This window comes from Neophocaena asiaeorientalis, unplaced genomic scaffold (assembly GCF_003031525.2).
Source record: "Neophocaena asiaeorientalis asiaeorientalis breed wild unplaced genomic scaffold, Neophocaena_asiaeorientalis_V1.1 scaffold871, whole genome shotgun sequence".
Classification (NCBI taxonomy): domain Eukaryota; kingdom Metazoa; phylum Chordata; class Mammalia; order Artiodactyla; family Phocoenidae; genus Neophocaena; species Neophocaena asiaeorientalis.
The window spans coordinates 1,062,233-1,068,968 of NW_020175454.1; the positions used below are offsets into that span (position 1 = coordinate 1,062,233).

At 56.6% G+C, this 6,736-nt stretch overlaps 1 pseudogene; it reads left to right on the forward strand.

Moving 5' to 3' along the window:
• Window positions 1-470: 470 nt before the first annotated feature.
• LOC112415227 (phosphoethanolamine/phosphocholine phosphatase-like) lies at window positions 471-2,144 on the forward strand (annotated as a pseudogene).
• Window positions 2,145-6,736: the final 4,592 nt, after the last annotated feature.

The following is a 6,736-nucleotide window of genomic DNA, read 5'->3' on the forward strand; positions in this document are numbered from 1 at the left end:
TATGGATTTAAAGCACGCAAGATGATTGTGATATGAGTGGCCTTTTCAATATGACTTCTTTGACTTAGAATGTTTTCAGTGTTTATCCATGTTGTAGCATGTATTATCAGTGCTTCATTCATTTTTTTTTACCCCCGCATCGGCAGGCGGACCCTCAACCACTGCGCCACCAGGGAAGCCCAGTATGACTTCTTTGACTTAGAATGTTTTCAATGTTTATCCATGTTGTAACATGCATTATCAGTGCTTCATTCATTTTTTTAATTGTGGTTAAAAATACATAACATGAGGATGGGGGGCAAGTGGAGGGAACGGCCCAGATGCACATCATTCACGGACCCTCTGGACTGGAGGGACTCGTGAGAGCCAGAGCCCAGAAATCCGGGGATGGATAAGACACAGCGTCCCATATTTTTGGTGACCACAAAAGGATTAGATCGCTCAGGACAAAGCTGGTAGGGCACAGCGGGATGGCTGCGCCGGGCGCGCCGCTCTTCCTCCTGACCTTCAACTTTGACGAGACTATCGTGGACGAAAACAGCGACGACTCCGTCGTGCGCGCGCCGCGGCGGGCAAGCGGCTGCCCGAGAGCCTGCGTGCCACCTAGCGCGAGGGCTTCTACACGAGTACGTGCAGCGCGTTTTCCAGTATCTGGGCGAGTAGGGCGTGCGGCCGCGGGAGCTGCGCGCCATCTACGAGGCCATGCCCCTGTCGCCCGGCATGGGCGAGCTGCTGCAGTTTGTGGTCAAGCAGGGCGCCTGCTTTGAGGTTATTCTAATCTCAGAGGCCAACACCTTTGGCATGGAGAGTGTGCTGCGCGCCGCCGGCCACCACGGCCTGTTCCGCCGCATCTTCAGCAACCCGTCGGGGCCCGACGCTCGGGGGCTGCTGGCGCTGCGGCCCTTCCACGCGCACAGCTGCGCTCGCTGCCCCGCCAACATGTGCAAGCACAAGGTGCTCAGCGACTACCTGCGCGAGCGGGCCCACGACGGCGTGCACTTCGAGCGCCTTTTCTACGTGAGCGACGGCGCCAACGACTTCTGCCCCATGGGGCTGCTGGCAGGCGGCGACGTGGCCTTCCCGCGCCGCCGCTACCCCATGCATCGCCTTATGCAGGAGGCGCAGAAGACCGAGCCCAGCTCCTTCCGCGCCAGGGTGGTGCCCTGGGAAACCTCCACCGAAGCGCGCCTACACCTGCAACAGGTGTTGAGGACGTGGCCTGCAGAGGGCACCCGGGCAGGGAGGGGTGGGCGGTGGGGGTCGGGAAAGAGAAAGCTAGTTTTATTACTCCCTCTCCCTTTCGTTTTGGTATATCCCTCCGGGATTTCCTGGAATCCCAGGGTGGTCCATTTGGGGACTGGAGGAGGGAGCTGGGAGCTGTCCCCATCTGTGCAGTTAACCCAGCTCGGCTGCCTCCCCCAGTTCCACTGCAAGCGAATTCCGGAGTCTGGCCGCACCAGGGTGGCGCGCATATCTGAGCAGGCAGCAGTGTTTCCAAAAACCTTGTCCTCCCAGTTGGGAGGACGGGGTTACCTGTCAGGGTAGAGAAGGAACATGTCTCGCCGCGTCACGGTTAACCGTTGCCTTGGGCTGCATGGCCTCCGTCCTCCAGTCTTCTGTCCAGGGGACCCAGGCCCCGAAATGTTCCCCCCACCCCGACCTCCCCCGCACCGGATTCCCTGCGGAGAGAGGTGGCGCTCCCTGCCGACGGTCCCAGGCCTAGATCTTGCTTTACCTACTGTGACCCTACACTACACTCCTTGCCTCCCTCCGCGCCCCCACCCTGTCAGCATCCCCACAGGAAAAAAAGCTAGAGGGAACAGTCACCTCCTGTTGGTGGAAAGAGGTAGCACACTGTCCCGGGGCTCGGGTCTGGCCAGCCAGGGACCTCACAGAGCCCGAAGATGTCTCCTCGCACCCCAGCCTCGTCTATGCAGCAAGAAACCAGGGACTTAACCAAAGTCGCCCCACTGACTGGGCCCTCTGAGTCCCCCTCCTCCCGTATGGAACAGAAAGCCATGATGCTTTAAAGCAGAGCCAGTGGAAACCCAAGGCCCACCTCCCTCTTTTGGTGTTTCAGAGCTGTAAAGGAGGTGAAGGGGCAGAGGCGAGTGAGATCTCTCACGCTGCAGTCTGAGGGATGAGGGCGAGGTGATCTCTGCTCTCAGAGAGCCCCACTTAAGTGAGGGAGCTGGTCCCCACTCTTGGAGGAGTGCCCAGCTTGGGGAACCAAGCCTGAATGCACAACAAAGCAGGCAGCAGGCAGAAGAGCAGGGTGCAGCCCACCTCCGCAGAGGGGCATAGGGGTCTAGTGTGGAGGGCTCCGTGAGCACCGAGGAGATGGGAGAGAGGAGGGGCACAGGGGTCTAGTGTGGAGGGCTCCGTGAGCACCGAGGAGATGGGAGAGCGGAGGGGCACAGGGGTCTAGGGTGGAGGGCTCCGTGAGCACCGAGGACATGGGAGAGCGGAGGGACACAGGGGTCTAGTGTGGAGGCTCCGTGAGCACCGGGGAGATGGGAGAGCGGAGGGGCACAGGGGTCTAGTGTGGAGGCTCCGTGAGCACCGGGGAGATGGGAGAGCGGAGGGGCACAGGGGTCTAGTGTGGAGGCTCCGTGAGCACCGGGGAGATGGGAGAGCGGAGGGGCACAAGGGTCTAGTGTGGAGGCTCCGTGAGCACCGGGGAGATGGGAGAGCGGAGGGGCACAAGGGTCTAGTGTGGAGGCTCCGTGAGCACCGGGGAGATGGGAGAGCGGAGGGGCACAAGGGTCTAGTGTGGAGGCTCCGTGAGCACCGGGGAGATGGGAGAGCGGAGGGGCACAAGGGTCTAGTGTGGAGGCTCCGTGAGCACCGGGGAGATGGGAGAGCGGAGGGGCACAGGGGTCTAGTGTGGAGGCTCCGTGAGCACCGGGGAGATGGGAGAGCGGAGGGGCACAAGGGTCTAGTGTGGAGGCTCCGTGAGCACCGAGGACATGGGAGATTCTGCTGCTTAGGGCAGGCAGAGGAGGCTCAATTAGCGGGAGCCGTACAAGTGGGCTGCCTTTCAGTCCCTCGGCCCGCTAGCCCTGCAGGGCAATCATCAGAATTGTATTCAAAGTTGGCACTTGCAGCTGGAGACCCTGTCTTGCATGGCGTAAGGGTCCCCTGTGGATAAGGTCACCAAACTCCCTGGCTTCCAGTTCTTTCCTGTCTCCAGCAGGCCTCTGGGTACCTCCTCTGTCTTTACCAGGACCCATTCCCACTGCAATGGGGGGAAGGAACAGACACAGCTCACAGCCCAGGAGGCGTGCAGGACTGGTCCAGTCTTGACTGGAGCAGGCTTTGGAGTGGTCTCAAGAGGCTCACTGAAGGCGGTGCCTGGGTCAGCATCCCAGAGATCCCAGGCTGTCAGCAGCTGCACAGAGTTCCCGGGGAGGAATCCAGACCCCTCTGAGCCGATGCCCTCACACCAGCCATCGGAGTAGCGGCGGGTGACGCAGATAATGGTGCCCTCAGAGAAGGAGAGTTCGTTGTCCTTCTGGCGCGTGTATGGGTACAGTGTCACTACTGCACGGCGGGAGGAGAGGGGTGCCGTGAGATGTGCCTCCTGCCCCGCCACAGGGATGCTTGTGCCCTAGGCACAAGACTCTAGGGGGCAATGTGGGGAGTGGGGCAGGAGATGCCTTCTTCAGAGCCCCAGGACTCCTCCCCAGCTGAGCTAATATTCAGTATCAGGCCAGCTGCTTCCCTCCTCTGTGGGGGTGCGGTGGGGTGGAATAAAAGGCTCCACAAGCGTGACACAGGCCATCCCCTCCACTCCAAGAAACTTCAGTGTCTGAGAGCAGGGCCCCAGGATCTGCCCATGTTTTGTAATCTGCTTTCAGCCCCCGTTCACCCTGGTCCTCCCACAATGTCTCTAGCAGGTGCTGGAGGTATTGCTCGGTAGGTGCTCAGTAAATACAGTAACATTGAACAGTGTAGACTTGGCCGACTGAGCCTCGGGCAAGTCACTTAGTTTAACCTCTCAGGCTCAGCTTCATCTGTTAAATGGGAGTGTGAAGATCCTAGGAGGTTAAGTAAAAGTGAGAAAATGGATGAGAAGCTTTGACTCTGGGGTCTGGTATAAAGCAGGGGCTAAATTATGTTAACCTCCCCCCCCTCACATAACATAACATTTACCATTTAAATCATTTTGAGCGTACAGTTCCACGGCATTAACTACATTCCCGTTGTTGTACAAATCTTCTCAGCATCCACCTCCAGAACTTATTCATTTTCCCTATGGGAAATTCTGTATCAGTTTCTCTAAATTTTTGCCGACATTTGTTAGTTTCAGCTTTCTTGATTGTGGGCCTTCTGGTGTGTGGAGGGGTACATGGCGCTGTGGCGTTAACTTGCATTTCATCACGACTCATGATGATTAACGTCTCTTCATGTGCTTGTTGACCATTTGTATGTCTTCTCCGGAGAAGGGTCTTTTCAAGTCCTTTTTCCATTTCCATTGGGTTGTTTGCCGAGTTCCGCCAAGCGCTCCTCCTGGCGGCGTTGGTGGCGGTGAGTCCAGCCTGGAGCGGTCTCCGCGCCGCGGGGCCCCGCGCGCCGGGGCATCGTTAGCGGGCTCTCAGGAGAGGAGAGGCTCGGCCCGCGGCGCCGGTGCCCGGAGCGCCAAGATCGTGCTGTGCCGCGCGGACGCGGCGCCGCCGGGGCGGGTCTTGCTCGGCATTGGCTGCGGCTCACCTGAGCGCGGCGGCGACTCTCCCGGAAGTGGGCGTCCCGGCCAGAGCGCACCTGGCACGGGGGGTCCTCGGGGCTCTTCGCCGTCGGCGCCGCGCGAGCCGGCGGTGTTCTAGGGAGCCAGCGCGCGGCGGCTGGGAACGACCCGTCCCGTGGGTCTCTGGCACCCCAGCGGCATCCGAGCGCGGAGCGGAGGGCAGCGGACCGCAGGTAAGGGGACAGGGGCTCGGTGGGGTGGGTGGAGCAGAGAACGACGAATTACACCAGAGCTGTTTGGTACAGTCGCGAAGCTCCCTAACCTGGTGGCAGCAGGAAGGGCTCGCCTTTGGAGTAAAGGCTTTGAGGACGAGCCCGAGCCTACCCACTCCAGTTTTACAGTACATCTGCGGGTGTAAAGCTCACTCCTGCGCGTTTTTCCTAAGCAGCCAAGTGCCCCTCCCCGGCGATGTCTCTGCAAGCAGAACCTGAGAGGGGCCGGGTGCCTCGAGAGACTCGCCCTTGGCCCATGGGAAGTCCAAGGGATTTATCCTGCATGGTGATTTCACGTGCTGGGACCCCCCGCCCGCCCCCCGCCAACCCCCACTGTGGCCAGCTGGCCCAGCCTTGGTTACTGCACTTCTCCAGCCCCGCCGGCCCTTGGCCAGCTGCTGGGATGGGAAAGGGAAGGGTGTCAGAATTTCACCTTAGAAACTTGCTAGGGGGCGTGGATTTAAACACATAGTGGTCACCCTGGCAGAAGAGAAGGGAGGAGGGCACCTTGTTGCCCTTTCATTGTGGATTCGGTGGCGCTTCCGCTGAGAGGGACCTCTCCAGTGTTTGGTGTATTGGAACTGAATAATTAGAACTTGTACGATTTTCAAATTATGTGGTACTTGAATTTAAAAGCAAAACTCCTAGAACCTCTAATTGTTTTATAAATTGAGGTCTAAAAATTGAAGGTCTGTTTTGCTTCCACTATGACATTATATTAAGAAATGTGCATATATTGAGAAGAGAGTCAGAAAAGGGAAGCAAACAGAAAACTCAGACGTACCACTGCAGAGGCCATGGGAGTTAAGTTGTAAATGCTGCTGGCTTTCAGTAGCCTGCAGCCATTCTCTTCCTGTAGCTGATGGGATACAAAGCTCTACTGGGTTGTTCTTTGCACGGGATTGTCTTGTTTTGCAGAAATTCAGCTCAGAGCCATGTTTTGATGTATAAGAATTTCCCAGATTAGGTCCCCAGGCAGATCCTGGAGGACCAGGGGGATTCCTTGCTTCATTATACTTGTCTGTTGGAGTCGGAAACAGCAGTGACGTAGCTTTCTTTACATCTGTTTTTGGGTCTATCATCCAGAGCTTAGAGTAGCTATTTCCTCTCTCCCTCAATAGGGTTGTGTTCTTGGAATGAATTATAGTCAGATGAACTTGTTTTTACAGGGAAGGGTCAGGGTCAGGGTCAGGGGTCGGGGCTCGGGTTAGGGTTAAGTTTAGGGGTTAGGGGGTTAGGGTTAGGGTTATGCCATCCTTTCCCACTCCCTGAAACGACCAGCATAATGTGTAGCTTTCTCATTTTATCCATGTTTTCCTTACATCTGGAACATCATGTTTCTCAGTGTAGAAAAACAGACTTAGCTCTCACACTTTTTATAGGCTACATATCAGTGCATAGAACACAAGTATCAAGTATTTCAGACTTAGCTTTTGGAGGGACACTCAGGTTGCTTTCTGTTTTACTTTGTGGCTCTGCGAATTTGTTTTAATCCCAGAAAAATTTTTTTACAATACAAAAGAAAAAATTAAGTTAGGTTTAAGGATAAGGGTTTAGGGTATGGGTTAGAGTATGGGTTAGGGTTACGGTACAGGTTAGGGTTAGGGTTAGATTTAGGGGATGGGGACGGTTTAGGGTACAATTTAGGGTACGACAACGGTTTCGGGTGAGCGTACGTGTTAGGGTACAGGTTAGTGTTAGCGTACGGTTTAGGATTAGTGGAAGGGTTATGGTAAGGCTTCAGGTAAGGGTTAGGGTACGGGTTAGGGTTAGGGTA